We start from the raw sequence: 18,445 nt of genomic DNA, 5'->3' as shown, positions 1-18,445 counted from the left end.
GTGAAACCCAGTGCTCAGAGTGTGTGTTTTTGTTCTGTTCAAACATTGTTATACGCACAACAAACCCAACTCACGGAATGTGCCCTGTCAGACTGCTACACACAAGGGAGCAGGACAAACAAGGATGGGCCTGGGGAGAGACAGGGCAGGGGTCAGGGGAGGTGTCCTTGGAAAGGTGAGATTTGAGGGAAGGCTGGAAGGAATGAGGGAAGGCGCATGGGGGAGGTGGTACTTCAGACCGAGGGACGGCATGTGCAAAGACCGAGGCAATAGTGTGAGCCACGGGGATGCCTGGGGGACAGATGGGTAGGGAATGGCATGAGGCCCCTGTACCTACCCCAGTTTCAGCCACCACAGCCTTTGGACCAGTCCTCGACATCGCTATCACCCCACCCCAGCTCCCCACAACTGGAGCAGTTCAGGGCAAATGCCATACATCATGCTATTTCACCCACGTGTTCTAGACCTTATCTCTGATAAGGACCCTTAAAAAACATAACTACAGTATCACTGTCACCCTGAGCAGTGGGAACAACGTTTCGATGGCCTCTAATATCCTGATTTGGATTTTTCTGTTTTAAAAATATTTTCCAGTCAAATTATGGGCAGGGAACCGCTGTCACCTGTGACCACAGGAGGTGGAGATAGGGTCAGCCTCATGCTGGTGTTGACAGTTGGCTGTGTGGTCACTTCCCCTGCAGAGTGTAAGCTCCTAGGGAGCAGGGGACTTGCCTGGTTATGTTCACCTGGCCGCTAGCCTCAGGGCCTGGTCAAGGGCAGGGATTAACAGGGAGTAGAAAGGTGAATGAGAGGATGAATGCCAAGGCCAGTCTGTGGTTCTCCAGAGCTAGCAGGGACACCAGGGTTCAGTGGCTCCATGGCCCTCCTGCCAGACAGGCTTCCCAGACCTCCTTCTACACATAATTGAAGTAACAAGCCCGCCTCACTCTAGACCACAGTCCCCACTCAACCTGGACTCTAGGAAAGACCCCCAGCAGGAGCCACTGACCCTAAGTCTGCACAACTATGGAGCTTGGGAGAGGAGGGTCCCCAGAGAGTACCTGGGAGAGAAAGTCAGGGGCAAGAAGCTGTGCCATTCCTCCTCTGAAAGGGGCTTGCTCTTCAAATGCCCGTGATAGAAGGGATGTGTCAGCCCTGAGTTCAAGGAGAGGACAGCTGAGCACCTGCAGGTGTGTGACTGTGCCTGGGGAGGGGATATATGACCATATACAGCTGTGCCCAGAAGGGTATGTATGAGCACATACAGGTGTGTGACTGTGCCTAGGAGGGCGGAGGGTATTAGCTTGGCCCTGTGTATAAGGAAGTACAGGGCTATGGGTGACAGTACCGGCCATACAGGTGCATGGGGGAAAGTGGTGGTCCAGAAATAGTAAATCTGGTACTGAGGAGCTGTTTGTCCAGGACACACAGGTTTCTACAAGTTGCCCAGTGTGGGCAGGAGGCAGTTCCTAGAGGGCCTTGAGAACCTGGGGACAGAATCTGGGCTTTAACCCCACAGCAGGGAGCAGCTGTGACCTGACAAACATTGAATAGGAGAAAGCCCCAATGTAGATCAGGAAATCTCTGGTTTGGGCCCCTTTCCCTGCGCCTCCCTGCGAGGTCAGGGCTGCCCTGACTGCATCCAGGGCCCCTGTTCTATGGAGTGCAGCCTGCCCTGACTTCTCCACCTAAGGCAGACAGAAATTTTTGCTTGAAGTCAGTGTGTCTAGTGCTACTTAAAGAATTCACCAAAAGGAAAATACTCCAAATGTTTCCAGAAAAAATGCCATTTTTTCCTTTTATCATCTGAGTTGCCCAAAGGAATACACAGCTTTTTGCTATGATGGATCCACACACAGAAGGGTGGAGGAGGAAGATGGAGAGACAGAGGAGGAGGAGGAGGGAGAAGCAAAAAGAAGATAGGAAGGACAAAGTGGCGGCAGCTCTGCATGGGTCCTTCCTGCTGGGGGCATCCACGCCCCATGTCCTAAGGCAGGTCCAAGGCTGCCTGCCCCATAGGTTTCAGTGAGACAGAGCATGGGAAGCACAGGTTGCAGGGAACAGTGACCAGTCCTGGCACTCAGTGGCCAGGCCCAAGCCCTTGACATGCATTATTTCATTGAATCCCTGCCATTACTCTCTAAATGTGGTTATTTTTCCCTTTACACAAATGGTTCAGATGAGTGACTTGGCCATGATGCTTTTGCTAGCACACAGCCTGGCACATGGAAGGCACCAACATTTGTTAGGACAGGCACAGAAGAAGGGCTCAGGCTGTGTTTGTTGGTGAGCAAGTGAGCAAAGGAGGAAAGGCTAAACCAAGGACACACCTGGGAGTCCTACAGCAGAGCTGGGTTAGACAAAAATGACTGTCCATGAGGCGTGCAGAATTGTGGCAGGGCCATTCCTGCCACTTAAACAAGATGAGACAGTGTCATGGACACCGAGGTGGGGTCAGGCCATGTTGCTGCACAGCCCTCTTGGTCCTGCTTGCCTTTTGATAGACAGCCTGCAACCACAATGCCCTTTCCTGGTGTTGCCTGCATCCTGGCTCCCTGTCCTATTACCTCATCAAGGAAGGACACAGAACTGGCCACACCATTGCCCTGGATCGTGTGAGGATGTACCCAGTGAAATACACTGTGCCTTCTCAGAGTGAAGTCTTTGAGACCCACAGCAACCCAGGAGGAGTCTAAAAGTACAGGTTCCTGGCTGTGTGTGGTGGCTCACGCCTGTAAGCCTAGCATTTTGGGAGGCTGAAAGAGGAAGATCGCTTAAGGTCAGGAGTTCAAGTCCAGCCTGAGCAAGAGCAAGTCCCCATCTCTACCAAAAAATAGAAAAATCAGCCAAGTGCAGTAGAACACACCTGTAGTCCCAGCTGCTTGGGAAAACATGGAAGGAGAATCTCTGTGAACTACGATCACCCCAATGTACTCCAGCCTAGGTGACAGAGTGAGACATTGTCTCTGGGAAGGAATGGTGGGAGGGAGGGAGTGACAGGGACAGATGAGGACGAGGAAGGGAGGGACAGGAGAGAAGGAAGGAAAGGAAGGGAAGGAGTAAAAGAGGGGAGGGGAGGGGAGAAAGAAGAGAAAGAAGAAACGGCTGGCTGAGGCGAGCAGAGCACACTGTCTGGCTCTCTTGTTTTCCTCATTACAACCTTCCTGCCTCTCATCACAGAGGATGAAAACATAAGATGTCTTCTAATAAAAGAGAAACTTGAGAGTGATTTCACACTTTCTGGATGATGTGCTCTAAGAGTGTGATTCCTGGAACTTAGGCAGCTGTCTTGTGACCAACAGGCAAGAGAAACCAAAGGTCGACAGGGTGACAGTAGAGGAGTAGAAGGGTGAAAACAGCCTGAGACCACAAAGGTAGCTGAGCCTCTTAAACTATAGAGGGTGCAAAAATACATACATACATGTTTTAAGAAAGAAAAAAAGTACATTGAAATTTTAATACTCAGAGTATACCAATAAAAGATAAATACAAATTACATTTGACTTTTGCAATTGTAAGAAGTGCTCAGAGTGGCCACCAGCAGCGTCCAGACACTTCTGATTACAGCAAACTGCAGCCGGAACAACACCACGCGAAGTGTCCACTTGTATCACTGCTCGTGCCGTTTCAGTTTCTTCCATGTCCCACCAGTGGTCTGGGTGGCACCTATGGCTCAGTGAGTAGGGTGCCAGCCCCATATAGAGTGTGGCAGGTTCAAACCCAGCCCTGACCAAACTGCAACAAAAAAAATAGCCGGGTGTGTGACGGGCGCCTGTAGTCCCAGCTACTCAGGAGGCTGAGGCAAGAGAATTGCCTAAGCCCAAGAGCTGGAGGTGTGATGCCATGGCACTCTACCGCGGGTGACAAAGTGAGACTCTGTCTCTAAAAAAAAAAAAAGAAAAAAGAATAGGTTTAAATTTTTCCATAGCCTTGTTCTAAACATGTTCCACAAAAACATGTTTAATTTCAACACTTTCTTCTAATAATGAGTATCAGATACGGTCTCAGTTACCACAATTCTCTTAAACAGGAATCCTGGTATGAAGGCTCCATCATTTTGACAAGGGAACATCTTAGATCAACATGGCACACAGAATAATGGCCCTGCCAATGTGTCTATACTCTAATCCTCAGAACCTGTGAATATGTTACTTCACATGACAAAAGGGACTTTAAAGATGTGATTAAATTATGGATCTTGCTGCAGGGAAAGTATCTTGGAAAATCTATGTAGGGCCAATGTACTCACAAGGATCATCAAAGGTGGAAATGAGACAGTTGATGATTTATTGTGGTTCAAGAAAAGTCAGAGTGAGGTGCAGTGAAATAGAGCACTTGGCCATTGAAGATGGAGGAAGCGGCCACAATCTGAAGAATGTGGTCACCCCCCAGCAGCCTGAAAAGGGAAGAAAACAGTTTTTTCTCTAAAGCCTCCAGAAGGAATGCAGCCTTGCTCAAACCTCGGTTTTGACTGACCCGTGTTGTGTTTAGGTAAGCCACTAAGTTTGTGCCATAGCAGTAACAGAAAGCAAATACAGCAAGTTCAAGGAACTTGCCGCATTCATAGTGAATGGAGAATCAGAAATAAAAGCCAGGCAGTCTGACAAAAAAAACAACAACAAAAAAACACTTTTACTAAACTGTCAATGTAAAAGCAACTCAAAAATTTAAACGCACACAAAGATGTACATGTAAATGTATCATGACAATATATCCCCATGTAATTAAGTGTATATGCATGCATGTATGTAATATGTTAGTGTATTTAATACGTAGCATAAATACGCATGTGCATATAATTATGTGTGCACGCATACATATATGTAACGTGTATATACATGAATATGTCATTACTAACGCTGTACTGCCTCATTCATTCGATTATTTGAAAATAGCACATCTTTGTGGTGATGAGCCAGCAGAGATATACTTGGCATCAAAGTGGTGCTAAATATCGTTCATATAGCCTGTTCCTTAAGATGCTGAGATGTGCAGCCTACAGTAACACTTAAAAGACATAATGGTTCTACCAGTATTATTCTCAGTTGCTGATTTATTGTGGTTCATGGATTTCTTTTACTTTGTGTGTGTAGCAGTCTTCTTTTATAATAGTTTTTAATACTGATTGCTGTTAAGTTCTTTACAACTTAGATATGGGAACTCTGGAAATCAAAACTAATAGCAATAGACAAGGAAAGTGACAACCAGGGACTTAGAATGGAGTGAAGAACAAGAGGAGGGTGCTTGGGTAGCAGGTGTGGCTGGAGACATGGGGAAAATCCTGCAGAAAATCAGGCTTTGAAGTAACTTGGAAGAAATGTTTAGAATGAGTGGAGAGAACTGGACTGAACAGCAACTTCCTAGAGCCAGGAAGAAGACATCAATTCATAACCCCATCATTTTCCAGCTGGTCACCAACACCAAAATAGACATTCTACCTCTCTGAGCCTGACTCTTAACTCTTAAAAAGGCAGTCATATCTACCACATGAGGCTGTGGTGATGATTAAATGCTCTTCCTTTCTTCCTCCCTATGTCTCCATTAGTACCTTGCTGCGTGCTTTAGGGCGATATCTCCCAGAAGTTCTACTATCAAAACATATGCAACATTGATATGATTATGGGGCATCATTCACTAGCTTCACAGACCGTTTACCAAGTTTCACATATATCAATGTACACAGCTATGATTTAATAAAAAAGAAAGATATGCAACATAGAGTATCCACTTTTTAAATAAACTGGGTTAGATGAATTCAACCATTTTCCTTTATTATAGAAGTTCTCAGAGTCCTCAGCATTGCACTGTGTATTATGACTCTCTGAGGGACATATATATTATGAATCATTTTTCAAAGTTGTTTGGCAACAGAATTCCTTTTCAAAGGGAATTACATGAGATTATATGAGACAAGTCCACACAATGTACTATAGGAAGTGCACATACAGAGTAAAACCTGGGAACCAAACATCAGCACATAGGAGTTCACAGGCTATATTTGCTGTTTAGTGGTTGTGCTGCATTTAAAACAGGTAGGTGATATTTAAATCCTTTCCAATCCAATTTTTCTGCCATCTGCATACTCTCTAGCTCTTTATTTTGGGTGGGAAAGAGGTTGGTGAATTACTTGTAATTATACCTGAAGTTTAAAAAAGAAAAACTTACATATGAATTCACCTGAGGATTTTATTATCTATTTTAGGTTACATAATTCGTATTTTTGTTTCTCTTCTGTTTATAATTTTTTAGAGTGTAATATTTCTTGAAGGCAGTAACTGCCTAGGTCTTTGCCTAGGCTGAAGGAGGATGAGTGACAACTAGCGTTTATGGAGAAAATACTGGGTACCCAGCACTGTTGTGACTGACTTAAGCCAAGTTACCTAATAAATTAACAATGACTTAATTTAGGGCCTGATTGCAACCATTTACTCTCCATAAAGCCAAGCATAGACTAATGAGGGACATGAGAGGTTGCCACTGGAGCACCCAGCCCAGCATGAAGCAGCAGCAGAGAGAAGGTCTCATCAGCAGAATGTCCAGTCATCAGGGCCCTCCTGGGGGATGGATAAAGTGTGTAGGCCCGGAGCAAAATGCACCCATGGGGGGTTGTCTCAGTAATGAGGGCAGGTGGTCTAACGTCTGGGATTGTTGCCAACTTTGCCTTGGGGGTCCTTATCATCCTGGCTTCCTTCTGCCCAGAATACCTCCTGGACAGTTCCTGTGGAGGAGCCCCCAAACCCACCTCCTTCAGAAGCTGCCCTGATCCCTCAACAGCAGGTGACCATGGGCGGGGCTGTGCATGTCCATTTTTTATACCTGTGAACAGGTGGCTGTATGTAGCTAGTTAGGTACCTGTCTCATCTTCCCAGCTGGGCAGCAAGGTCTTCACAGTGTGGATATCTGTGTCTGATCCATCTCTGGCAGCCCAGTGGGCGTTGGCCAGATGGCCGGCATGTGGGCTGAACAGCAAGGAACCCACAGGTTCAGAGGCCGGAGGTGTGAGGCACTGCCCATTAAAGCTATTCTTAATGTAAGCTATTCTTAATTGGAACCAAAGCAATATAGGTGATTAGAAAATACATTCTCATTGTTGTTCACCAGAAAAGTTTTTTTTTTTTTTTTTATTAAACCATAGCTGTGTACAGAAAAGTTTTTATTGCCGAAACAGAAAAGGGATTTTTCTTAATCTCTTTGAGGGACTGAAAGTCAACTTCCTCTCATGATGCCAATAAAGTCAATTAGTAGCTTTTGCCTGCAGAGCCTGTTAAGAAGGAATCTGCAGGTCAGCAGGAGGCAGAGTCAGGCCTGCCAGTTCTTGCCCCCTTCATTCCACTGGATTGATGAAAATAGGTGGCAGCTCATTATTTTCTGTGCTGTAATAACCTGAGAAAAACTATCTACTGGTTTGGAGGCATAAAGAGTGCAGCAAAGCTTTAAATTGAGTACTGTGGAAAGAAGTCTTTAAGAAAAGATGCAAGTATTGATCATTAACTCAATGATTAACTCTGCCTTTGGTAATTAATTTGTATTTATTTTACTCAATATTTATTATATGTTACTTATTTGCCTCAAAATAAATTCCTGTCCAACCTGCAGGCCTACGGGCCACATGCTGATTTTGTGAGAATGTCTTTTGCTTATTTGTGGTATTGGATATCACAAAATGTATGCATGAATCTTTTCTTGGATAATCAGCTTTCATTACTGTGTGTGTGTTTCATAGACACCCTGACAGTTTCTCTTATACCAGGCAATGTACTAGGCATACACTGATGAACCCAAAGCAATATGACTCCTCTCTTCAATGAGCTTGTACTTTATTGGAAATTATAGGAATTCATTACATAATAAAACAAATAAATGAAAAAAAAACTGTAGCTGTGATAAGTGCTAAGGAAGAAAGCTCTTGGAGCAAGGGCAGAATGTCAGAGGGGAGTTTTACCTAATTACAATGAATAACAATTAACTAGGTGAAGGTCCAATAACAGATGGGTAAGGGAAAAACAAAGTTTCAGGAGGATGTAGTAGCAGCACGTGCAAAGGCCCTGCAATGAGGTGGATGGAGGGGAATGAAGTTATTTTGGGCTGGAACATAAAAAGCCAATAGTAGAGTGATACCTGATGAGTTTTCAAAAAGTTTTTAAAAGAGAGGCTAAGTAATAGAGATAAGTCAAGAAATTTTCTTAGAAGAGTGGAAAAATGATACAGGGGTGAAAGGTGATTACTTGAGAAAATGGGTTTCATTGACAGAAGCCTCTTTTCTTATAGCTCTTTAACTCCTGCAACCTAGATCTTCTCTACTACTTCTCTCCTCTTGCCTTACTGGGTCTCCTGACCCACACCATGAGGGATACCACACCGTGTGTGGAAGTCACAGGGTCCTTCAAGTTGCCAGGCTGGTAGAGGAAGATCTATTTTCCACAAGCAAAGCCAGGACTCTATAAAGGCTTCGTGAGTGAATCTTTTTTCATCTTAAGATTTGGTTCTTGGTTACCATTAAATGCTGCACTAATGACCTGTTATGAGGTAAACAGGCTTTTGTGGGCTGTGGACAGGACTGTGTTCAGTGATACTTCTACTTAAAAAAGTTAATGTGTCTCCCAACAATGAAATGACAGCAGTTTATTCATAAACTGGTGACTGTACCTTGAGTGAGTCATATTTTATCCTGTTTGGAAATATTAGTCAGGGAACAGCTAGAATTATCCCCACCAAGAACCCTCCCAACTCTGTAACTCAAGGATGCTGACGGTCAAGACTGTGCAGGTAGGTCAGAGGGTAAGAGGAATCCCATAGGAGAAAAAGTTTAGCATCGATGTTGGTGAAAAAAATGCCTAAATCATTTTACTTTTAGCTATTAACCTGTCTTCTGGACAGAGCAGGCAGCAGTACTGAGATTTCATTTGCCTTAATATGTAAGTTTACAGAAAAGATTTGCCTCTTTAATTGTCACAAAGACAATTATATGCTACAAATCCCAGGCAATAATTTATGTGAAATCACTTTTCATAAAATCATAAAATGTTTATCAGCTTGCCCAAAATATACTAATAAAAGTATTGTGTTGATAACATGCTGTTTTTCTTCCTATTTCAAAGTGTGTTTTTATAAATATATGGAAAACAATGTTCAGACAAACAGAAGTATTTAACATTACAAATCTATATTCTTGTATTTTGATTCTCTTGGTTCTAAAATGCACAGAAATTAAATTTCTTTCTTTCCCTCTCTGCCTTCTTGCCTTGCTTATGCATTTCTCAAGGGCCTACTATGTTCTCAGCATAATCATCAGTGACGGAGAATTCATAATCCCCAATTCATTCATCATCACGTGAGGGACTCAGGAAAATAAATCAACAATTGGAAAATCAAGTGCCAAGTGCTCAAATAGAGATACATCAGGGAGCTCTGGGGAGTGAGGTAAAGGCAGGCTCTGTCTGAGGGGGGTGGGCACAGCACAAGTCTCTGCAGGGCAGTGACTGGCACTGGAGCTGGTAACCAAAGATGCTGCTCCCCAGGCAAAGGAACCAGAACATTCTGTGCAGGACAAAGGAACATAAGCAGAAGGCTAAAGGCCCAAAAGAAAAATGCCAGGCAAATAATTTCATTATTTGAAGCTTAGTAATTCAGTGGTTGATCATTTTTTAATGAAATCAAAGATAAAAAATGAAAAAAAAAAAACAAAACGTGTTGAAATCTTATGTTAGAATTGGTTTAAATCTAAGCAGTCTTTTTGTTCTGGATTGATCAATATTCAATCTTAATTGCCCATTATATTAATAATATGAGAATGAAGTTTTCTGGGTCTTTAAAATATTAGTTTAAAATATTTTAAATTGACACATAAAATTGTATTTATTGTATACAACATATTTTAAAGAATACGTAGGCTGTGGAATGACGACATCTACCTAATTAACACATGCTCTCCTTCTAGCTGTTCCTTCTGCAGTCACTTTTGTGATGTGAATATTTTACACCCATTCTTTTTGATACTTTTAAGAATATGTTTTGTTAACTATAGTCGCTCTATTGTACAACATATCTCCCAAACTTGTTTCTCTTATCTGAAACCTCCTGTCCTTTGTTCAACATCTTCTCTATCCTTCCTCCTTTTCCCCACAACCAGCCTAGCTCCTGGTAACTATCGCTCTACTCTCTGCTTCCAAGAGATCAATGTTTTTAGATTTTGTGTGTGGTGAGATCATGTGGTATTTGTTTTTGTGTGTGCCTGGATTGTTTCATTTAACATTATGTCTGACAGGTTCATCTACCTACGTTGTCACAAATTACAAGATTGTCTTCTGCCTTTATGACTGAAGAGTATTCTGTTGTGTATATTAAGTTAGTGCTTTTCGTGCCCCTGTTTTAAAGTGGTCCCCTTTTCTGAAGTTATGATAATAGTCACCTAAATTACCTTCTGAAATATTTATTTTATTTTCCTCCATATTTATATCAACAATCAAATATAATTATATGTGTGTGTCTGAGTGTACGGTATGAGCTGGAGGTCAAGTTTTTTCTACATTGTCTCTACTTTTCCTAGCACTACTAATTGAAAAGATCATCTTTCCTCATTACTCCAAAGTGCTACCTTTATTATAAACCAAGTAAGTCAGTCTCTCTCGCTCCTTTCTCTTCTGTTCCATTAGCCTATAGGTCTATCCTTACACCAGGACTTGTTCCTCCATTTAATTTACTGTCATATAAAAAGTTTTCAGATATGGGTGGCACCTGTGGCTCAAAGGAGTAGGGCGTCGGCCATATACTGGAGGTGGCAGGTTCAAACTCGGGCGCGGTAAAAAAACTGCAAAAAAAGAAGAAAAAAGTTTTCAGATATAATCGGTGGCCTTTTAAGAAAACTTGACATGCTTTATATAAGTGTGCCAAGTTTCACACTATGACATTTGAGATTTTTACTGAGATTACATACAATCTAATTTTGGAATAATTAAAATTTTTACAAAATTGAGTATTTCACTCTGTGAATATTGTATATTTCTCCACTGATGAGTAGGGAAGGGTAATATTCTGTAACTTCTATTAGTAATGTTTTGTAGCATTCTACTTTTGCCTTCTTCCTAAACATTTCAAGTACCTAGAAATACTTTTGCATCTTTTTTCTTCTTCCAATTTATGTGCTTTTATTGTTATATATTTTTATTGTTTATTTATTTTGAATCACATAAAACAGTGCTTAAATAGCCAATATTCACTTTTGATTCGCCCATCTTTTTATCAATTTTCTTAGGTTTCATTCTGTATCTCATCTTCATGTGGGGCTATTCTTTCTGAAAAAATCTCAAGTATTTCCCTTACTGACAGTCTACTGATAATAAATAATCACAGTTTTTATTCACCTAAAAATATCTCTTGTTCATGTTTCTGATAATTATTTTACTGAGTTTTTAATTATAGATATTTTTCTCAGCACTTGGCAGATAAAATTCGCATTTTAGCTTCCCTTTTTTTCTGCCCATACGTCAGTTATCAGTATCATTGACATTCTTTTGGACACAATCTTCCCTGTACTATTTGGGTTCTCTGAAGTACTTTTTTCCAGTTTTTCATAATGGCTTGGTGTATTTCTGTTAATTTTTCTTTCTTGAGGGTTTGCGGTGTCTGTGAAGTGATAGATTTTTTAAGCTTGGGGCTGTTCTTAGCTCTAACTTACCGAATATTGCTTCTGCATTCTTGTCATCTCTCCTGTATTTTCTGAACTCAGTTTAAATGTACATTAGACTTTTGGACTGTATCTCCTCTCATCCTCTCTTCTGCATTTTGCATCTTTTTATCTCCCCATCTCCATGTTTCATAATGAATATTACCTTCTGACTTGCCTTTTATTTCACTAATTTTCTCTTTAGCAGAGTCTATCAAATCTTTCCAATGAGTTGCTAATTTCAGTAGTTTTCCATACTATAATTTTTATTTGATATTTTTGATATCTCCATAATACCTTTTAGCTCCTTGAAATAATAGCTGTAGCTGTTTTAAAGTGTAGCTCCAGTAGCTGAAGACTTTATAGACTGCTTTCTGTTTTCCTTTTTGTTTTCCCTCATGGTGATTCTCTTTCACGTTGTCTTATTTGCATTTATGTTTTCTTTTTTGCAGTTTTTGCCGGGGCCAGGCTCGAACCCGCCACCCCCGGTATATGTGGCCAGTGCCTTACTCGAGGTACAGGTTCCACCTATTGCGCTTGTTTTCTTATCTTCAAGTGTGTTCTAGCTATTGTTTTTAAGAATTGTAGAAATAATTTATGGCCTAAGATGATGATGTTTGTCCAAAAAATGTTTTTGTTTTTGTCTGCCACATGGATTGACCTTAGTAATCTGAAATCAGTTTCAGAGGTGGTTAATTTTCCAGGTTATCAAGATGTCTTCTACCTCAGATCAGTGTGAGAAATGAATTACTTCCAACTTATGATACAGCCAGTCAGAGCCCCAACACAAGTTGCAGGGAGCTAATCATGAGCCCCTCCTTTAGCAAGTCCTGAATTTTCAATTTGTAAGCCTTCAGAAGTACTTCTCAATCTCACAGCTTTCTCATTCAGGATGGCAACTATCAGACACTACAGCTCTTTTTTTATTTATTTTTATTTTTATTTATTTTTATTAAACCATAACTGTGTACATTAGTATGATCGTGGGGCACCATACACTTGGTTCATAGATCGTTTGACACATTTTCATCACATTAGTTAACATAGCTTTTGTAGCATTTTCTTAGTTATTTTGCTAAGACCTTTACATTCCACATTTACTAGGATTCACATATACCCTTGTAAGATGCACCGCAGGTGTAATCCTATTAATCCCCCTCCTTCCCCCTCCTTCCCCCCTCCCTCCCCTCTCTTTCCCCTTTCTCCCTATTCTTAGGTTATAACTGGGTTATAGCTTTCATGTGAAGGTCCTACATTAGTTTCATAATAAGGGTGAGTACATTGGGTACTTTTTCTTCCATTCTTGAGACACTTTACTAAGAAGAATATGTTCCAGCTCCATCCATGTAAACATGAAAGAGGTAAAGTCTCCATCTTTCTTTAAGGCTGCATAATATTCCATGGTGTACATATACCACAATTTATTGATCCATTCATGGATCGATGGGCACTTGGGCTTTTTCCATGACTTAGCAATTATGAATAGGGCTGCAATAAATATTCTGATACAAATATCTTTGTTATGGTGTGATTTTTGGTCTTCTGGGTATATTCCCAGTAGGGGGATTACAGGATTGAATGGCAGATCCAAGAACACAGTAAGTAAAGCAAGCAAACAGCCCTCAGAATGGGAGAAGATATTTGCAGGTTATGTTTCCGACAAAGGTTTAATAACCAGAATCCACAGAGAACTCAAACGCATTAGCAAGAAAAGAACAAGGGATCCCATTGCAGGCTGGGCAAGGGACTTGAAGAGAAAATTCTCTGAAGAAGACAGGTGCATGGCCTTCAGCCATATGAAAAAATGCTCATCATCTTTAATCATCAGAGAAATGCAAATGAAAATTACTTTGAGATATCATCTAACTCCAGTGAGACTAGCCTATATCACAAAATCCCAAGACCAGAGATGTTGGCGTGGATGTGGAGAAAAGGGAACACTTTTGCACTGCTGGTGGGAATGCAAATTAATACATTCCTTTTGGAAAGAGATATGGAGAACATTTAGAGAACTACAGCTCTTGAGTGCTATCTTCTCCTAGGTCTAGGCCTAGATTCTTCCCTTTATTATCATACCAATGCCTTTATTTTTCTATTTTGTCCAGGTTTAATGTTATCTTTAAAAAAATATCTTAGTCAAATCACAGTGTCAACAAGTACTAGAAGCAAAGGCCCTATTCCTGACTTCTCACAGCATAGGGTAGGACTAATATTATGGAGAAAGTTCAGTTTTCCAGGTTAAAATGTTTTCCGGGTTAAAAGCTATTTGGTTCTGCCAAAAAAAGAAGAAGACACTTTGGGGACCATTTTGAAGCTTTTGTATTCAAGGGCTCTAAATCAAATAAACACAATTAATAAAATTTTGCTTATATTAATGAAAATGATTTTTATTATAATAGAAACCCAATTTAAACTGGCACTTTTTTGAAAATGAGGAGATTCTATTAGTTCATGTAATCCAGAGGACACTAACTTCAGATGGAGCTTTTTTCCAGGGGCTCTAAAGATGTCATCGGGACTAATTTCGGTCTGCCTATTATGGCAGTTTTCTACCATGCTGGCTTCCTTCTCAAGTTGTATGTGGCAGCTTCTTGAGTCTCCATCTTTATATCCTCACTATTTTGCAGCCACCAAAAGGGTCCAAGAATCCCAGAAATTCTATCTCACTGGCTCTGGTGGGTCACTGGCTCAGCCATGAACTAATCACTGGTTCCTGAGGAATGAGATGCTGTGATGTAGTACACGGAAGTCAATTGCTCTAACCCTGTAAGGGTGTAAAGCCCAACCGGAAGCATGAGGTCTGAAAGTGGCAGAGGATATACTTTGCTGAGAAAAATCAGAAAGCAGTTTTTGGTAGAAAGGGAATAAATTCTGAGTAAAAGAATGCAAAAAATATTCCTTACTCTAGCCAACTGGAAATGAATGTGGTAATTTTCTTCTGTGGCCTTCATGACCTTTTGAAAACATTTTAAATTTGGCTTCCTTTTTTTCAGCTGATACATCAGTTATCAATTATATCATATTATAACTGATGCATCAGCAGAAAAAAAGGAATCTAAATTTAATTTATTATGTTGTCACAAGAGCACAAGTTGCATCTCAGATGTGTTTGATGATAATAAGTTTTGCCTATTGTTTTGAAAGGGCCTTAAGACTTCTGTGCATTTGGGCAGTGGAAAAGTGCAGTAATATGCCACAAGTTGATTTTTAGAGAAGTATCTTAATCAAACACAATATGCCACCTTGATAAGTGTCCTATGGAACTAAAAGGTTGGAATGGAAAGTAGGTATGGTCATTTTAGGACCATGCCTCAGAAAGAGGCCTGGTGCTATCTGTCCTGAAACTCAGTGAAAATGAATTGATGAATAGACAACAGCCAGTGTGCCCAGCTGATTGATCTGTGCAGCCCCCAACATCCCCGAGCTGTTTGGCAGCAAGCCATCTTTCTTCTGTTCTTTCCTTATTAATTTGGACCATGATAAATGGCTGTGCTGACAGCCCACTACAATGAAAATAAAATCCTTGTCAGGGAGTCTTTCATCTTATAGAAGCAAAGAAAAACTTGTCCATAACCTGGCTGCAGGAGAATTTTCTCACACAATCTTAGCAATGATGCATGAATGTGACAGAGTATGAGTGTGTGTGTATATCCTGCCAAATGCTGTGAGGTCACTTCGAGGCACAAAGCACAAAAACCACCAAGCCATACTTCATGTGTGTTACACACATAAGCAAACCAAACCAGAGAAAACACAGACCTCTCAGAAACACTTGAGTTTAAACAACATTTTTAGGAGAAAAGAAAATTAATGCATTCTTTTCCTAGGTCATCTCGTAAGAGAAAGTGATGATTGCAAAGTGGAGAAAGATGTGAAACTTATTATTGGAAGAGTTCACACTCATTGACCCATCCTTCTCTAGCTTCTTAAACACCTTCCTCTCTGCTGATTTGTATTGTGCGGTATTTCATCACTGCAGGCAGAAAGCTGGCAGGCATTGTGTGAGGTTTCTTCTTTATTAATGAAAGTTAACTACATATCCTAATGTTGCTGGAAACTAGATAATTTATGAAAGGAATCAGGATTATAGATTTAGAAGGGTCCCTGAAAATCATCTGGTAATGGGCCAGAGATAAGCATGGTGGTTGAGCTGTGACCTCACAGACACAGTCACACATGTGTCCAAGGGTAGGTATTTATTTTTGGCAGGATTTTTTCTAATAGCAAAACCTGGCAAGCCATCTATATGACTAGCGGTGTGCAAAATAAAATAAATCAGTTCAATGGAATATCAATCACTAAAAATCTATTGTTTAGGTCCTGGGTTGGAGGATGTTTTTGTTGTTTCTAGAAGAAAGAAAACAGATGCACTGGGCTGCCTCATTGTCCTTTCTCTTCCCTTTTCTCAGTTTCTAGAACAATCTAGGACACGAAGACCAGCTGTCTGTCACTAATTCCTCAAATCTTCAGAGCTGGGGTAGAGGCACCACAGGAAACCTGTCCAGCCTGTGCCATGACTCCCAGAGGTACAGTTAGTCTGAGTCTTGTCTAGCTTCCTCTGGTTGCCCCAGAGGTTAAAGTAGCAAGAGTCCTCCTTCCTTTCCTGGATACAATACCCAAGACCAAAATCTCACAGCTGCTATGGCTCTCCTAAATACTCTCTCTGGAGTCAGGCAAATATGGTCAGAACCCTGACACCTGCACTGATTTGCCATGGGCAAGGTCACTTTGAGCAAGCCTTAAGGTTCCCTTCTACAAGGTGGGGCTATGCCAACCAAGAGATAAATCTAAACAAGAAATTCAGAAAGGGAAAAGTCAAGGTAACAAGACTGGAAGTGAACAGCGCTAACAAACCAACCCAGAGGTTGGATTAGGGATCCATGGGAAGGGAAGTGGAAGAGCAGATGTGCATTTTATAGATGCTGGCATTATAAAAACAAAAGCCTGAGAGCACTATAGAAGAAAGAATGAAGGATTTAATTTTCTCATCCTTCATAACAGGCAAAAATAAATGCTATGATTGAAACATGCAATTTATGAAAAAAAAGAAGATCCCTAGTCTCTTTATATTTTCTATGTGGGGTGAGATCTAAGAAATATGCATTTTGTTAATAAAACCAGTATGTAAAGTCAGCAACTGCTTCTATTTCATTTAAATTTCTTTTGCTTTTGTTGAATTCATATGAAAATAAGACCCACATATTTATTTTTTAAAAATTGGCATATGCATTGCAAGCTCATTTTAATACAATTCTTCATTTTCCTCCCTTCCCCCTGCCTACCTTCTTCCCTTCCTTCTACCACTTCTACTCTTTCCTCTTTTCTTTCCCTTCCTCCCTCTCTTCCAAATGTATGCCCGGAAAGATATTTGGAATGCTGTTACCTGATGGTGTTGGGCACTAGGATTTGCAGTTGATTTCTCCCATTTTTGCAGCATTCTGCCATATAACTTGAATTCTTTGTAAAAGCACAACAACATTTTTATAAAAACAATACAATTTTTTCAAAAAATTAATCATGTATTTTCATAAGGTTGTGAGCAGTGAGCAAATGACATGAATAGAAAAGCATCTGGCATGTGGCAAGCACCATTCAAAGCTGACGCCATCTTTCGGTTGATGCATATGCTGTTCTTTCCACAGGGAATGTTCTTTCCTTTTCCCTTTAGCACATTTCTACTCTTCCTTCAAGATCTAGTTCAATATGAAGAATGTGCTGACACCTTCGCCCAGCCAATCAGACTTTCTCTCTTACAATTAGAATCTGAGCAGTGAAAACGGACAGAAGAAAGAGCAGCAGGGCGGCACCTGTGGCTCAAAGGAGTAGGGCGCTGGCCCCATGTGCTGGAGCCCCAGGCAAAAACTGCAAAAACAAAAGAAAATAAAAGAAAGAAAAAGCAGCAGCAGTGTCTAGGTCAGACCTTTTTGGCATCAAGGGTGCCTAGTACAGCCCAAGTCCCACTTTATGGAACTTTGTCTTCAAGTTTCCCTTATTCCATGACTTCCCCAGTATCCCTCCAACAAATTATTGTCATTTAAAGCAGCCAACTGAGTTTCTGCTGCTTGCAAAGACCTAACCATTGAGTTCCATGCCACCAAGGGTTTGTGGAATGAACTGTAGTTACACAGAGAGTCATTATCAAAGGTCAACCTTACTGCAACCCAACCCTCTCAAGGATGGGGCATGTGACAGACACCTGGGCACCATCTGAGAATACTGGGGCTGAAGGGCAAGGCAGGCACACACAATGCATGCTTGCAAAGGAGCTCTGGACATCTTACAGAAGGGCAATGGTAGAGGGACTGAGAGATGTGCTCAAAGCCACAGAGCCAGGGGAAAGGGTAAGGGACAGGTTTTGCAAACACATCCTCCTTTAATCCTCAGTGAGTCTATCCACATCCTGGGCAGTGACCTCGCTGTCTTACTCCGGTCTCTTCTGTGTCCACCCAGTACTCCTTCTATGAGGCCGGTAGAGCCCAAGGATAAACAGCTGCGTTTTGCAGAGGCGGCTGAAGATTCCGCGGTGAGAAGAGGGGTCTGAGGTTGTCCAGTTGCGAGTACAGGGCGCGGCAGCGATGCCCTCAGTGATACTCCAGAACTCAGGCACGTCCCTCAGCTCGCGCGGTGTCTGTGGTGACCAACATTTCGTGAGGTCCCTCCGCGGTGGTTTGGAACTAAGCTCCCCCAGAGGTTTCCTGCATGACTGGAGAGGCCGGGTGGAGCCGAGCTGTGCCAAACGGAGCTGATGTGAGTCCAAGTGGGTCAAAGAGGGCTGAGCCAGAA

At 41.5% G+C, this 18,445-nt stretch overlaps 1 long non-coding RNA gene across 1 annotated transcript in view; it reads right to left on the bottom strand.

The window, feature by feature from the left end:
• LOC128591666 (uncharacterized) overlaps window positions 1-17,505 on the bottom strand; it is a 138,745-nt gene extending 121,240 nt beyond the window's left edge. The window contains exon 1 of the long non-coding RNA XR_008381620.1: window positions 17,046-17,505. This is a non-coding gene — a long non-coding RNA (uncharacterized LOC128591666). The remainder of the gene's footprint in view (window positions 1-17,045) is intronic.
• Between the last annotated feature and the right edge of the window lie 940 nt (window positions 17,506-18,445).

This window comes from Nycticebus coucang, chromosome 8 (assembly GCF_027406575.1).
Source record: "Nycticebus coucang isolate mNycCou1 chromosome 8, mNycCou1.pri, whole genome shotgun sequence".
Taxonomy (NCBI): domain Eukaryota; kingdom Metazoa; phylum Chordata; class Mammalia; order Primates; family Lorisidae; genus Nycticebus; species Nycticebus coucang.
The sequence above is the reverse complement of the archived record's forward strand: the minus strand, read 5'-3'. Positions and strand labels throughout refer to the sequence as shown.